At 35.5% G+C, this 9,761-nt stretch overlaps 1 pseudogene; it reads right to left on the minus strand.

Moving 5' to 3' along the window:
- Positions 1-9,589, minus strand: LOC110662990 (protein SUPPRESSOR OF GENE SILENCING 3 homolog; annotated as a pseudogene).
- Between the last annotated feature and the right edge of the window lie 172 nt (positions 9,590-9,761).

A 9,761-nucleotide genomic window follows, 5' to 3' on the forward strand; every position in this document is an offset into this window, starting at 1 on the left:
TTCTACAAACATAAAAGAGGCACATAGAAATAGAAATCAAAGAAAATGTCTTAAATGTATAACCCCTATGTAAGAAACATCAAACTGATCAGTAATTCAATCTAATTTCATGGTGATCGGCAATTCTTTGACATCAAAGTGCCTTAAACTACTAGTCTACAGATGGTATCAGAACTTTGATCCGGCATACCTGGAAATCAACAAGATTCTTGTTCACTCCACTGCTTTTGGGCTTCATCTCCTATCTGCGTTCAATCTCGGCTTCATCATGGTCCTTCCGCCTATTTTTAAGTGGCTCATTGGACACAAATGTTAAGTTATTTTTATTCTTCAAACTTTGTAAGTACTGACTAGAGCTTGAACAGGAAGGCCTCTTACACTTGATCAACCCACAAGCCTTTAAATAGAACCCCTCTTCTCACAATTAAAAGGCCTATAAAATCCACATTAGAAGAGTAAATTTACAAAAATAGGCAGATAAACCAAGAATAAGGCATTTCACAATAATAATTTGGGGGAAAAAAAATCTAGAGCTACTAGCAGTTAATGAGAAGTGACTCAAAGGCACAGAGTGAAACTTAATTTAACTCCTGCTTTCTTCCAAATAGCAGTATATAATAGAAGTAAATTTAAGTAAAAGAAAAAAGGCAAAATTTTATTTAATGCAACATAGAGAAATTTCTGCTAATCTTGCAAGCAAATCAAAACCAAATCACAGGGTTAATGATAGCACCTAGGATATTAAATACAGTCATCTAAATATTCCTACCTACAAATCCTATATAAATCAGAGAAATCAAAGTTAATGATGCTTGGCAGCAATGAGAAACCATCAGAAATAAAGCCAACTGTTAGACCAGTACTATAAAACTAAAATTCATTGGTTAAATCCATTTTATTGCACCGGCCAACCTTAATTTTCATCACGCTTAAAAATTGAATAAATAGAAGAATTAAATTGCTTAATGAAATGCAAAACCCATTACGTCAGAATGAACAGAATCATAGTTCACCTAGATTAGTTTAAAATATAGGGAAGAGACAAAAGGCTTAAACCGCTTAATAGAAAACACATGCCCCTACTGTCGAAAAGCGGAATCAATCATTAGTACTCTTCCATAAGTCCAAAAAAGCTTAACCCCTTAAAGAAGTTGTCCAAGCAGAGACAACTGAGAAGGAAACTTCCATGATTAAGTTCTTGGTGAGTCTCTTTTAAATACAGGTTAACAGACTACTCCTTTTGCAGAGAGAAGATAGACTAAGAGAACTCACAAAGATTTTCTAACATGCCAATAGTCCAATCCTTTGATCTTCTTCCCCTAAATGATGCCCACACCCCATCTTTCTTTACAAAAATGAAGATGATAAGGTTCTGTTACTGTTAGATGCTAGATATGCAGAAGAATTGTAGTTACAAGAGGCTCTAAAGACCTCTCTCTTCACTTGTCAAATGCCAACTTCTGAGCCAAGTGCTAAGCCATTGCTTCATACGGAAGTAAAGTAAGAAGTGAATTGCCAATGGGTTCTGTGAAAATTGTAGGGAAATGAAAGAAAATGATCAGCTGATCAACAATGGGAACTGTAGTCACCCATTTGCTTGGAATGTTTAAGCAAACACGTGGAGGAAAAGATCAAATTGAGCATGAAAATTGTTGCATGTCCAGGCTTAAACTGTGAATGTGTCCTACAATTGCAGATATACAACCATTTTCTCTCTCAGGATGTGCTCAACCTGAGGGAAAAGCCAAATGATCAGCTGATCAAGAATAGGAATTGTGGACTGTGGTCGCATACTTTGCTTTAATCAATGCAGGAGCAACCTGACAAAAAGAGAAACCTCAGTCCATTTAACGCAAGATACGAAAATTGTGGCTAATTTTCTCTAGCTACTAACAGTTGGCACTTGGCAGCATAAATAAGAAGCATCGCACATTATAAACTTAATACACACAATTCACAAAATCCATAATAACACGGGCAAAACTCAAGCAATCTACTTATATTCAATACTGACAATAGATATAAAAACACATATGAAAATCAAATCTTTGATGACCACATTGATATAAGTCTAAATAGTTGACTTAAGCAAAAAGATATATCCTAAACACAATAGAATACATGGATGGCCAAGTCTGAGATGGCAAAAACTAGAATAGCATCCCAAGAATCATCGAAGCAAGCCAATCAATCACCCATCAATTTTTTTTTATAAGATAATGTATAATAGTGCACAACAGAAACAAATGACAATCAAATGAAAATAGAAGAATTTTTTTTTTTAAGAAAAGCACTACTAAACCTAAGACAGAAAAGAAACAAAATATAAAAGAAATCTGTACCATACCAAAGAAAGCATAAAGAATGCAGCAAAGATGGCCGACATACAAATTTCCAGATATCATGATTAAGCAATTATGAAACATGTGACCATAACAATGGCATCATCCAAAGGAGCCTAAAATGGCTTCGTTTCACATGACAATCAACCACATATAATAGGAAAGCCATACAAACGATGGTGCGCAATCCACCCCAGAGACAACAACGTTTTATCATACTATAAAGCACAGATAATAGCTGACCTTTAAACAAAGCGCATCCAATTTAAAAGCTGTGTATACTACGTTGTTTTTTTGAAAACAGTAACACATCAGAACCAAACTCAAGAGCATGACGTTTTGTTATTTTAATAGGCCATCCACCTGCCAGGAGAAAAAAAAGCATCAAAGAGGCCCACAGAATCTTCCTCATAAAGTAAGAGAGTAAGAGACGACAAAAAAGAAACATTGGCATGCCCAGAAAACCATAACACAATCCAAATGAGGCCACAAATCAAGCGCACAACAGGAAATAGCAAGAAAAGCCAGCTACATAGATCATGAAAATCATAACTGTGGATAGAATTTGAAAGTTGCTAAGTGGGTTCTGTTTTAATGTATTTAATAGAGATATCTAACGTACAAAATTTGTATAGAACATAGACTAGCCAAATTGAATTGGAAATTGTTGAGTTGGCATTGGCATTGGCATTGGTAAGAATAAGTTACTCTGAACTGAGTTATTTTGAAATTACATAAGTACTCTTTTAGTTTAGAAAACATAGAAACCAACCAATAGTGAATTTATTGAGATTTCAACACAAATTATATGTATTTTTTAACTGAATAAAAAAAAAATACACAAACCAGGACACATTAATACAAATCAAATACAAAAATATTAAGAAAAGACATATAATTAACAATATACATTTTCTTCCCCTAAATGATGCCTACACCCCATCTTTCTTTACAAAAATGAAGATGATAAGGTTCTGTTACTTACAAGAGGCTCTAAATACCTCTCTCTTCACTTGTCAAATGCCAACTTCTGAGCCAAGTGCCGAGCCATTGCTTCATACGGAAGTAAAGTAAGAAGTGAATTGCCAATGGGTTCCGTGAAAATTGTAGGGAAATGAAAGAAAATGATCAGCTGATCAACAATGGGAACTGTAGTCTCCCATTTGCTTGGAATGTTTAAGCAAACATGTGGAGGAAAAGATCAAATTGAGCATGAAAATTGTTGCATGTCCAGGCTTAAACTGTGAATGTGTCCTACAATTGCAGACATACAAGCATTTTCTCTCTAAGGATGTGCTCAACCTGAGAGAAAAGCCAAATGATCAGCTGATCAAGAATAGGAATTGTGGACTGTGGTCGCATACTTTGCTTTAATCAATGCAGGAGCAACCTGACAAAAAGAGAAACCTCAGTCCATTTAATGCAAGATACGAAAATTGTGGCTAATTTTCTCTAGCTACTAACAGTTGGCACTTGGCAGCATAAATAAGAAGCATCGCACATTATAAACTTAATACACACAATTCGCAAAATCCATAATAACACGAGCAAAACTCAAGCAATCTACTTATATTCAATACTGACAATAGATATAAAAACACATATGAAAATCAAATCTTTGATGACCACATTGATATAAGTCTGAATAGTTGACTTAAGCAAAAAGATATATCCTAAACACAATAGAATACATGGATGGCCAAATCCGAGATGGCAAAAACTAGAATAGCATCCCAAGAATCATAGAAGCAAGCCAATCAATCACCCATCAATTTTTTTTTATAAGATAATGTATAATAGTGCACAACAGAAACAAATGACAATCAAATGAAAATAGAAGAATTTTTTTTTTTTTTTTAAAAAAAGCACTACTAATCCTAAGACAGAAAAGAAACAAAATATAAAAGAAATCTGTACCATACCAAAGAAAGCATAAAAAATGCAGCAAAGATGGCCAACATACAAATTTCCAGATATCATGATTAAGCAATTATGAAACATGTGACCATAACAATGGCATCATCCAAAGGAGCCTAAAATGGCTTCGTTTCACATGACAATCAACCACATATAATAGGAAAGCCATACAAACGATGGTGCACAATCCACCCCAGAGACAACAACGTTTTATCATACTATAAAGCACAGATAATAGCTGACCTTTAAACAAAGCGCATCCAATTTAAAAGCCGTGTATACTACGTTGTTTTTTTTGAAAACAGTAACACATCAGAACCAAACTCAAGAGCATGACGTTTCGTTATTTTAATAGGCCATCCACCTGCCAGGAAAAAAAAAAAGCATCAAAGAGGCCCACAGAATCTTCCTCATAAAGTAAGAGAGTAAGAGACGACAAAAAAGAAACATTGGCATGCCCAGAAAACCATAAACACAATCCAAATGAGGCCACAAATCAGGCGCACAACAGGAAATAGCAAGAAAAGCCAGCTACATAGATCATGAAAATCATAACTGTGGATAGAATTTGAAAGTTGCTAAGTGGGTTCTGTTTTAATGTATTTAATAGAGATATCTAACGTACAAAATTTGTATAGAACATAGACTAGCCAAATTGAATTGGAAATTGTTGAGTTGGCATTGGCATCGGTAAGAATAAGTTACTCTGAACTGAGTTATTTTGAAATTACACAAGTACTCTTTTAGTTTAGAAAACATAGAAACCAACCAATAGTGAATTTATTGAGATTTCAACACAAATTATATGTATTTTTTAACTGAATAAAAAAAAATACACAAACCAGACACATTAATACAAATCAAATACAAAAATATTAAGAAAAGACATATAATTAACAATATACATTTTCTTTAAGAGAGTAAGAAGGGGATTCCAAAACTTGAGAGCATATACACCTGCCATTAGGCTACCTTGCAGGTGCAGCACAATTCAAATTCACATATACATATAGTCATATAGAGATTAATTAGATATTTTGGTTTCAAATAAAAATACATCAGCAAATACAGTTTGCAAACTACCCAAAGCATCACCTGATGGATTAAGACTTGATATTATTAAGAAAGATTTGTGTAGTACCAGGGTCTGCCATGATGAACTTTCCCTTAAAAAACTCGTCTTGCAGTTCTTGCCTTTTCCCGGTAATCAAGGCATTTTCCACCTCTAGGAGCTGGCTCAGTTTCGAGTCTCCTTCCCATCACTGTCCTGAACATTGTCTCCTCCCTACCAATCGGAGCTATATTGATGTTTTCTTGTATAATCGGCTCATAGCTCTCTGTCACTCGTCCCTTTTCTTGCTCTGTGTTCTTTATGTAATCATTTCTGTTTGAAGGGTTTGCATTTGATTGCTCTGCATTTTCTTGCACTTCCTTCTGCTGCGTATTCTGAAAATCTCCATCTTTTCTTGCTTCAAGAATATTTCTGATTTGGTCCTTGTAAAATTGCTCTAGAAAGTCCATCTACGGAATAGCATTGCTATAGTCAGTCAAAATGGAGATGATTCATGATAAAAAATAGAGATATCAATTCAAGAAACAATCTTTTTGGTGGACAGCAGTAGAGCATAATGAAAGTTAATGGAATGAGTTTTTCATTTTTGCATAGGCTTAGAAGCTTAGGTTTCTTCTTCAGTGGAAAAAAAGAATTACCTCTTCCATGTCCTGCTCATGCTGCTGTTTGGCTTTTAGTCTCAAGATCTCCAAGTCTTTATTTGCCTTGTCTAGCTTTTCCTTCAACATGCCAATGGACTCTTCAAGGTCTTTTGCATGGCTTTGTTGCTCAGCAACTCTGTTTTGCAACCAGGGAAGCTGAAGGTTGTCTTCACTCATTTGCCTAATTCCATTCACCACCATTTCTTCGTAGGATCTCAACTCATATTTCAGCTTAGGCTTACCTGATTAAATATGCAGCAGAATTATTTCTCTTGCATATTCTTTGTCCTCTGAAATAAATTTGATTAATATCCATTTAAGCATATATCAATCTATACCTTTCAAATAGTACCAGTTGAAGGTGTCCACATCTTCTTTCATTGCCATGTAACCATAAAGTTGGCGCTCCCCAGTGGGTAGGAAGTAGACTGGTCGATTATTCCAAGCATTTCTACCTGTTTGTTCCTCTGCAAAATGCCTATGCAGCCACTCTGCCTCTAAATAACCTCTCACTGACCTCTCAAAAATCAAAATACCCATCCCACAATATCCATTTAGAAGTGTTGAGCCTTGACAATAGCATTGTATGAGCTGAACAAGTCCAGCAGCTGTTGAGTTGTCATACCAGTTCACTGAAATCCTCAATTTCATTGATCCAAACGAGAGCTAATTAGTAACTGAATTATTATGTCTTCACAAACAACTTAAATATTACATCTTCACAAAGAACTTAAATATCTATTTGCGAATGAGAAAGTATAAATCTCACCTTATTGTTCTCATCCTTTTTGTGGGTTGTATTTGCAACAACAACCATAGGAGGCCAAACTATCTCATGATGTTTCTTTTCTTCTTTTGGACCTTTCCACTTACCACATGCTTCACCACCTAGAGCAGCAGAAGTTGCCTGACTACCATGCAACTTCTCTTCCAACAGTTGTGCAAGCTCTCTGTGGAGCCTCAACCTTCTTGACCGTTTGGTTTTGGCATGCTTCATCAGGGTCTGCAGGCCTAAGTACCGTTTGATGGCACCTGCAACTCCTTGACATGAAGGACAGTGCCACTGTCTAGCTGGGTCATTGATCTCCTCTGTACTTAAATATTCCAATCCCTCAAGAAATTTCTTGAACCATTTGCTCTTCTAGCAACTCTCAGGGCTCCTTGGACTTGCTTCCGAATCATAGTCATCCGTATCGGGCAATGCATCAGAGTCACTATCATCCTCATTTGCAGCAGTAGTATCACCAGAAAAAGCAGTTTCAAATTTCTCTACATCATCTGCTACTTTTTCTTGGCTGTCTACTGAACCCTTCCATGGACTGGAAGCAGCACTCTGTTGCCTATTCAGTCTTGGTGGCATAGGTGTGATGTCATCAAATATTGGAGGCATGTCCTTGAAACAGCTATAAGATGATTTGGGCACTTCATTTCCTCTGCTGAGAGATAATACAGAATGAGTATTATATCTGTGGTGCAGTGCTGATTGAACCTCTCTAGGCTGCAAAAGGAAACTATTTGGAACATTTATAGCTGCTGTCTTCCTTTCAGGAACTATCTGCTTGCTATCAGCTCCTGCCGAATTATTAGTACCTGCTCCACGCTGACTAAACTGCACAGTTTTTTTCACCTCCAGTGGTGATAGTTTTTTAGTGGTTCTAGCGGTCAAAAGCTTTCCCTTGCCATTTTTTGAACCCGTCTTCACAAGCAATTCTTTCCTGTATCATTTTTTTAATGAGATTGGGTCAAACTAAGATGTATAGTAGCCAATGAAATAGAACAAAAGAATGCAGAAAAATCTCTTCAGTTTAACATTGTGAAAGTCCAAGAAATAATGAGTGGTTCTATAACACTGTAATCAGACAAGCTATGTTGTATGCAATTGAATATTCGGCTGTGCAATTTATAGGAGACTACAATATCAGTCCAGTAAAAAGGCATAATAAATGAGTAGAATTACTGAAAATGGAACAGTTGTACATATATCCTTCTATAACTGAGCCCAAACAGTAGGAGGAAAAAGTCCCACTGAAGTTTGTTGATGCTTGACATTTTTTTGCAACTGTAGAAGAAATGAATATCTTGGTTTAAGAAAACTTGAAGACCACCCTTTGTTTGGGAAAGAGTTTTTTAAAGTAATTGAAGGTTTTTCAAGGTTTAAAAACTTTGAACTTTCATCGGTCTGGGAGGATAGTGGTTTTTGAAGGTTTTTAAAAACCTCCAAAAACCTTCTTTTTCCAAACTACCAAATCAATGGGTTAACGAGTTTAAAAGCTTCAAATACTTAAAAAAAAAAAAAAAATCTTTCTTTTCTCTCAAACACTAAAAAATTATAAATCTTTGTAAACCATAAAAAAACCTTACTTTAAAAAACTTTACTCGATAAGACCTTATTTTACACTACCTCCTCCCAAACAGAGAGTTAAGAACACATAACACTGAAATGATACCGACCTTCATCAAATCTCATATTTCATCTGGAAGACTCTATACTGACCCGAACTCCTAATGGTATATGATTGAATAAGAGTAACGCACAACTATTTCTAAAAGCCATACATAAGTAAATAAAACGACAACACACAATCAACCTTCAAAGAAGATTCAAATCCCTCTGCATTTTTAATATCAAATTCTCATAAGACAAGACTACATATTAGTCTCCACGATATATTTTTCTAGAATGAAAGGGAAACATAACAAATAGAGATGAATGAGAAAAAAAATTTAGAACTTTCCAACAGTTATCAAATGGCTAAACCTAAAATAATGGATTACGTATTGGGTTGACAAATGTAGAGAAGAAATCCAAAAATGAAAAACCTTTTTAACAATAATGGCTAAAAGAGATTGTAGAAAACAGATTCGCAGCTCCCAGCTTCAAAATTTTCAATTTTTTCTCTCTGCAAGCACTAGTCGCCCTTCCTCTGTTCTGCTTTCCAAAATCCCCCCTCCTCTCTGATCTCTGCCCTTTTCTGGTTCCCCATTCAAATTCCCTTTTTGCCCCTCTTTCCTCCTCTTATTTCTAGAATTTATTTATTTATTATTTACTTATTTTTTATAAATAAGAGCGTACCCATTTTCTCTTACACGGAAACACAAACAATTTCAAGTTACAAAATTCCAACATATTCATATGTTAGTAAAAGTTGCAAATTATCATTTCAGTGGCTAATTAAGTTAGAACAGCTTAATTAAGGATATCATCATCAACAACAAACCCACGCAATCACTGTATGCTGTTTTAACTATAACATGCACTGACCTGCAAGTAAAGTTTGGAACTAGCTCCACAGAGAAAATGCTTGTGTGTCTGCAATTGTAGGATACATTCACAGTTTAAGCCTGGACATGCAACAAATTTCATGACCAATTTGATCTTGTCCTCCACGTGTTTGCTTATACATTCCAAGCAAAATGGGTGACCACAGTTCCCATTCTTGATCAGCTGATGATTTTCTTTCCTTTCCCTGCAAATTTCACAGAAAATCAGAGGCGATTCACTTCTTATCTCCATATGAAGCGATGGCTCGGCACTTCGCTCAGAAGTTGGCAATTGACAAATGAAGAGAGGGGTCTTTAGAGACTCTTGAACTGCAATCCTTCTGGATATCCAGCATCTAACAGTAGATGAACCTCATCATCTTCTTCTTTGTTCAAGAAAGGCGGGGAGTGGACATGATTTAAAGGAAGAAGATCAAAGGCTTGGGCTATTGCAACGTTAGAATTAAATTATTTCGTTAAATAATTTAATTCTTTTTTTTTTTTTTTTGGTATGTGTTGAAAATTAAG

The sequence above is a fragment of the Hevea brasiliensis genome, chromosome 1 (assembly GCF_030052815.1).
Source record: "Hevea brasiliensis isolate MT/VB/25A 57/8 chromosome 1, ASM3005281v1, whole genome shotgun sequence".
NCBI classification, from domain to species: domain Eukaryota; kingdom Viridiplantae; phylum Streptophyta; class Magnoliopsida; order Malpighiales; family Euphorbiaceae; genus Hevea; species Hevea brasiliensis.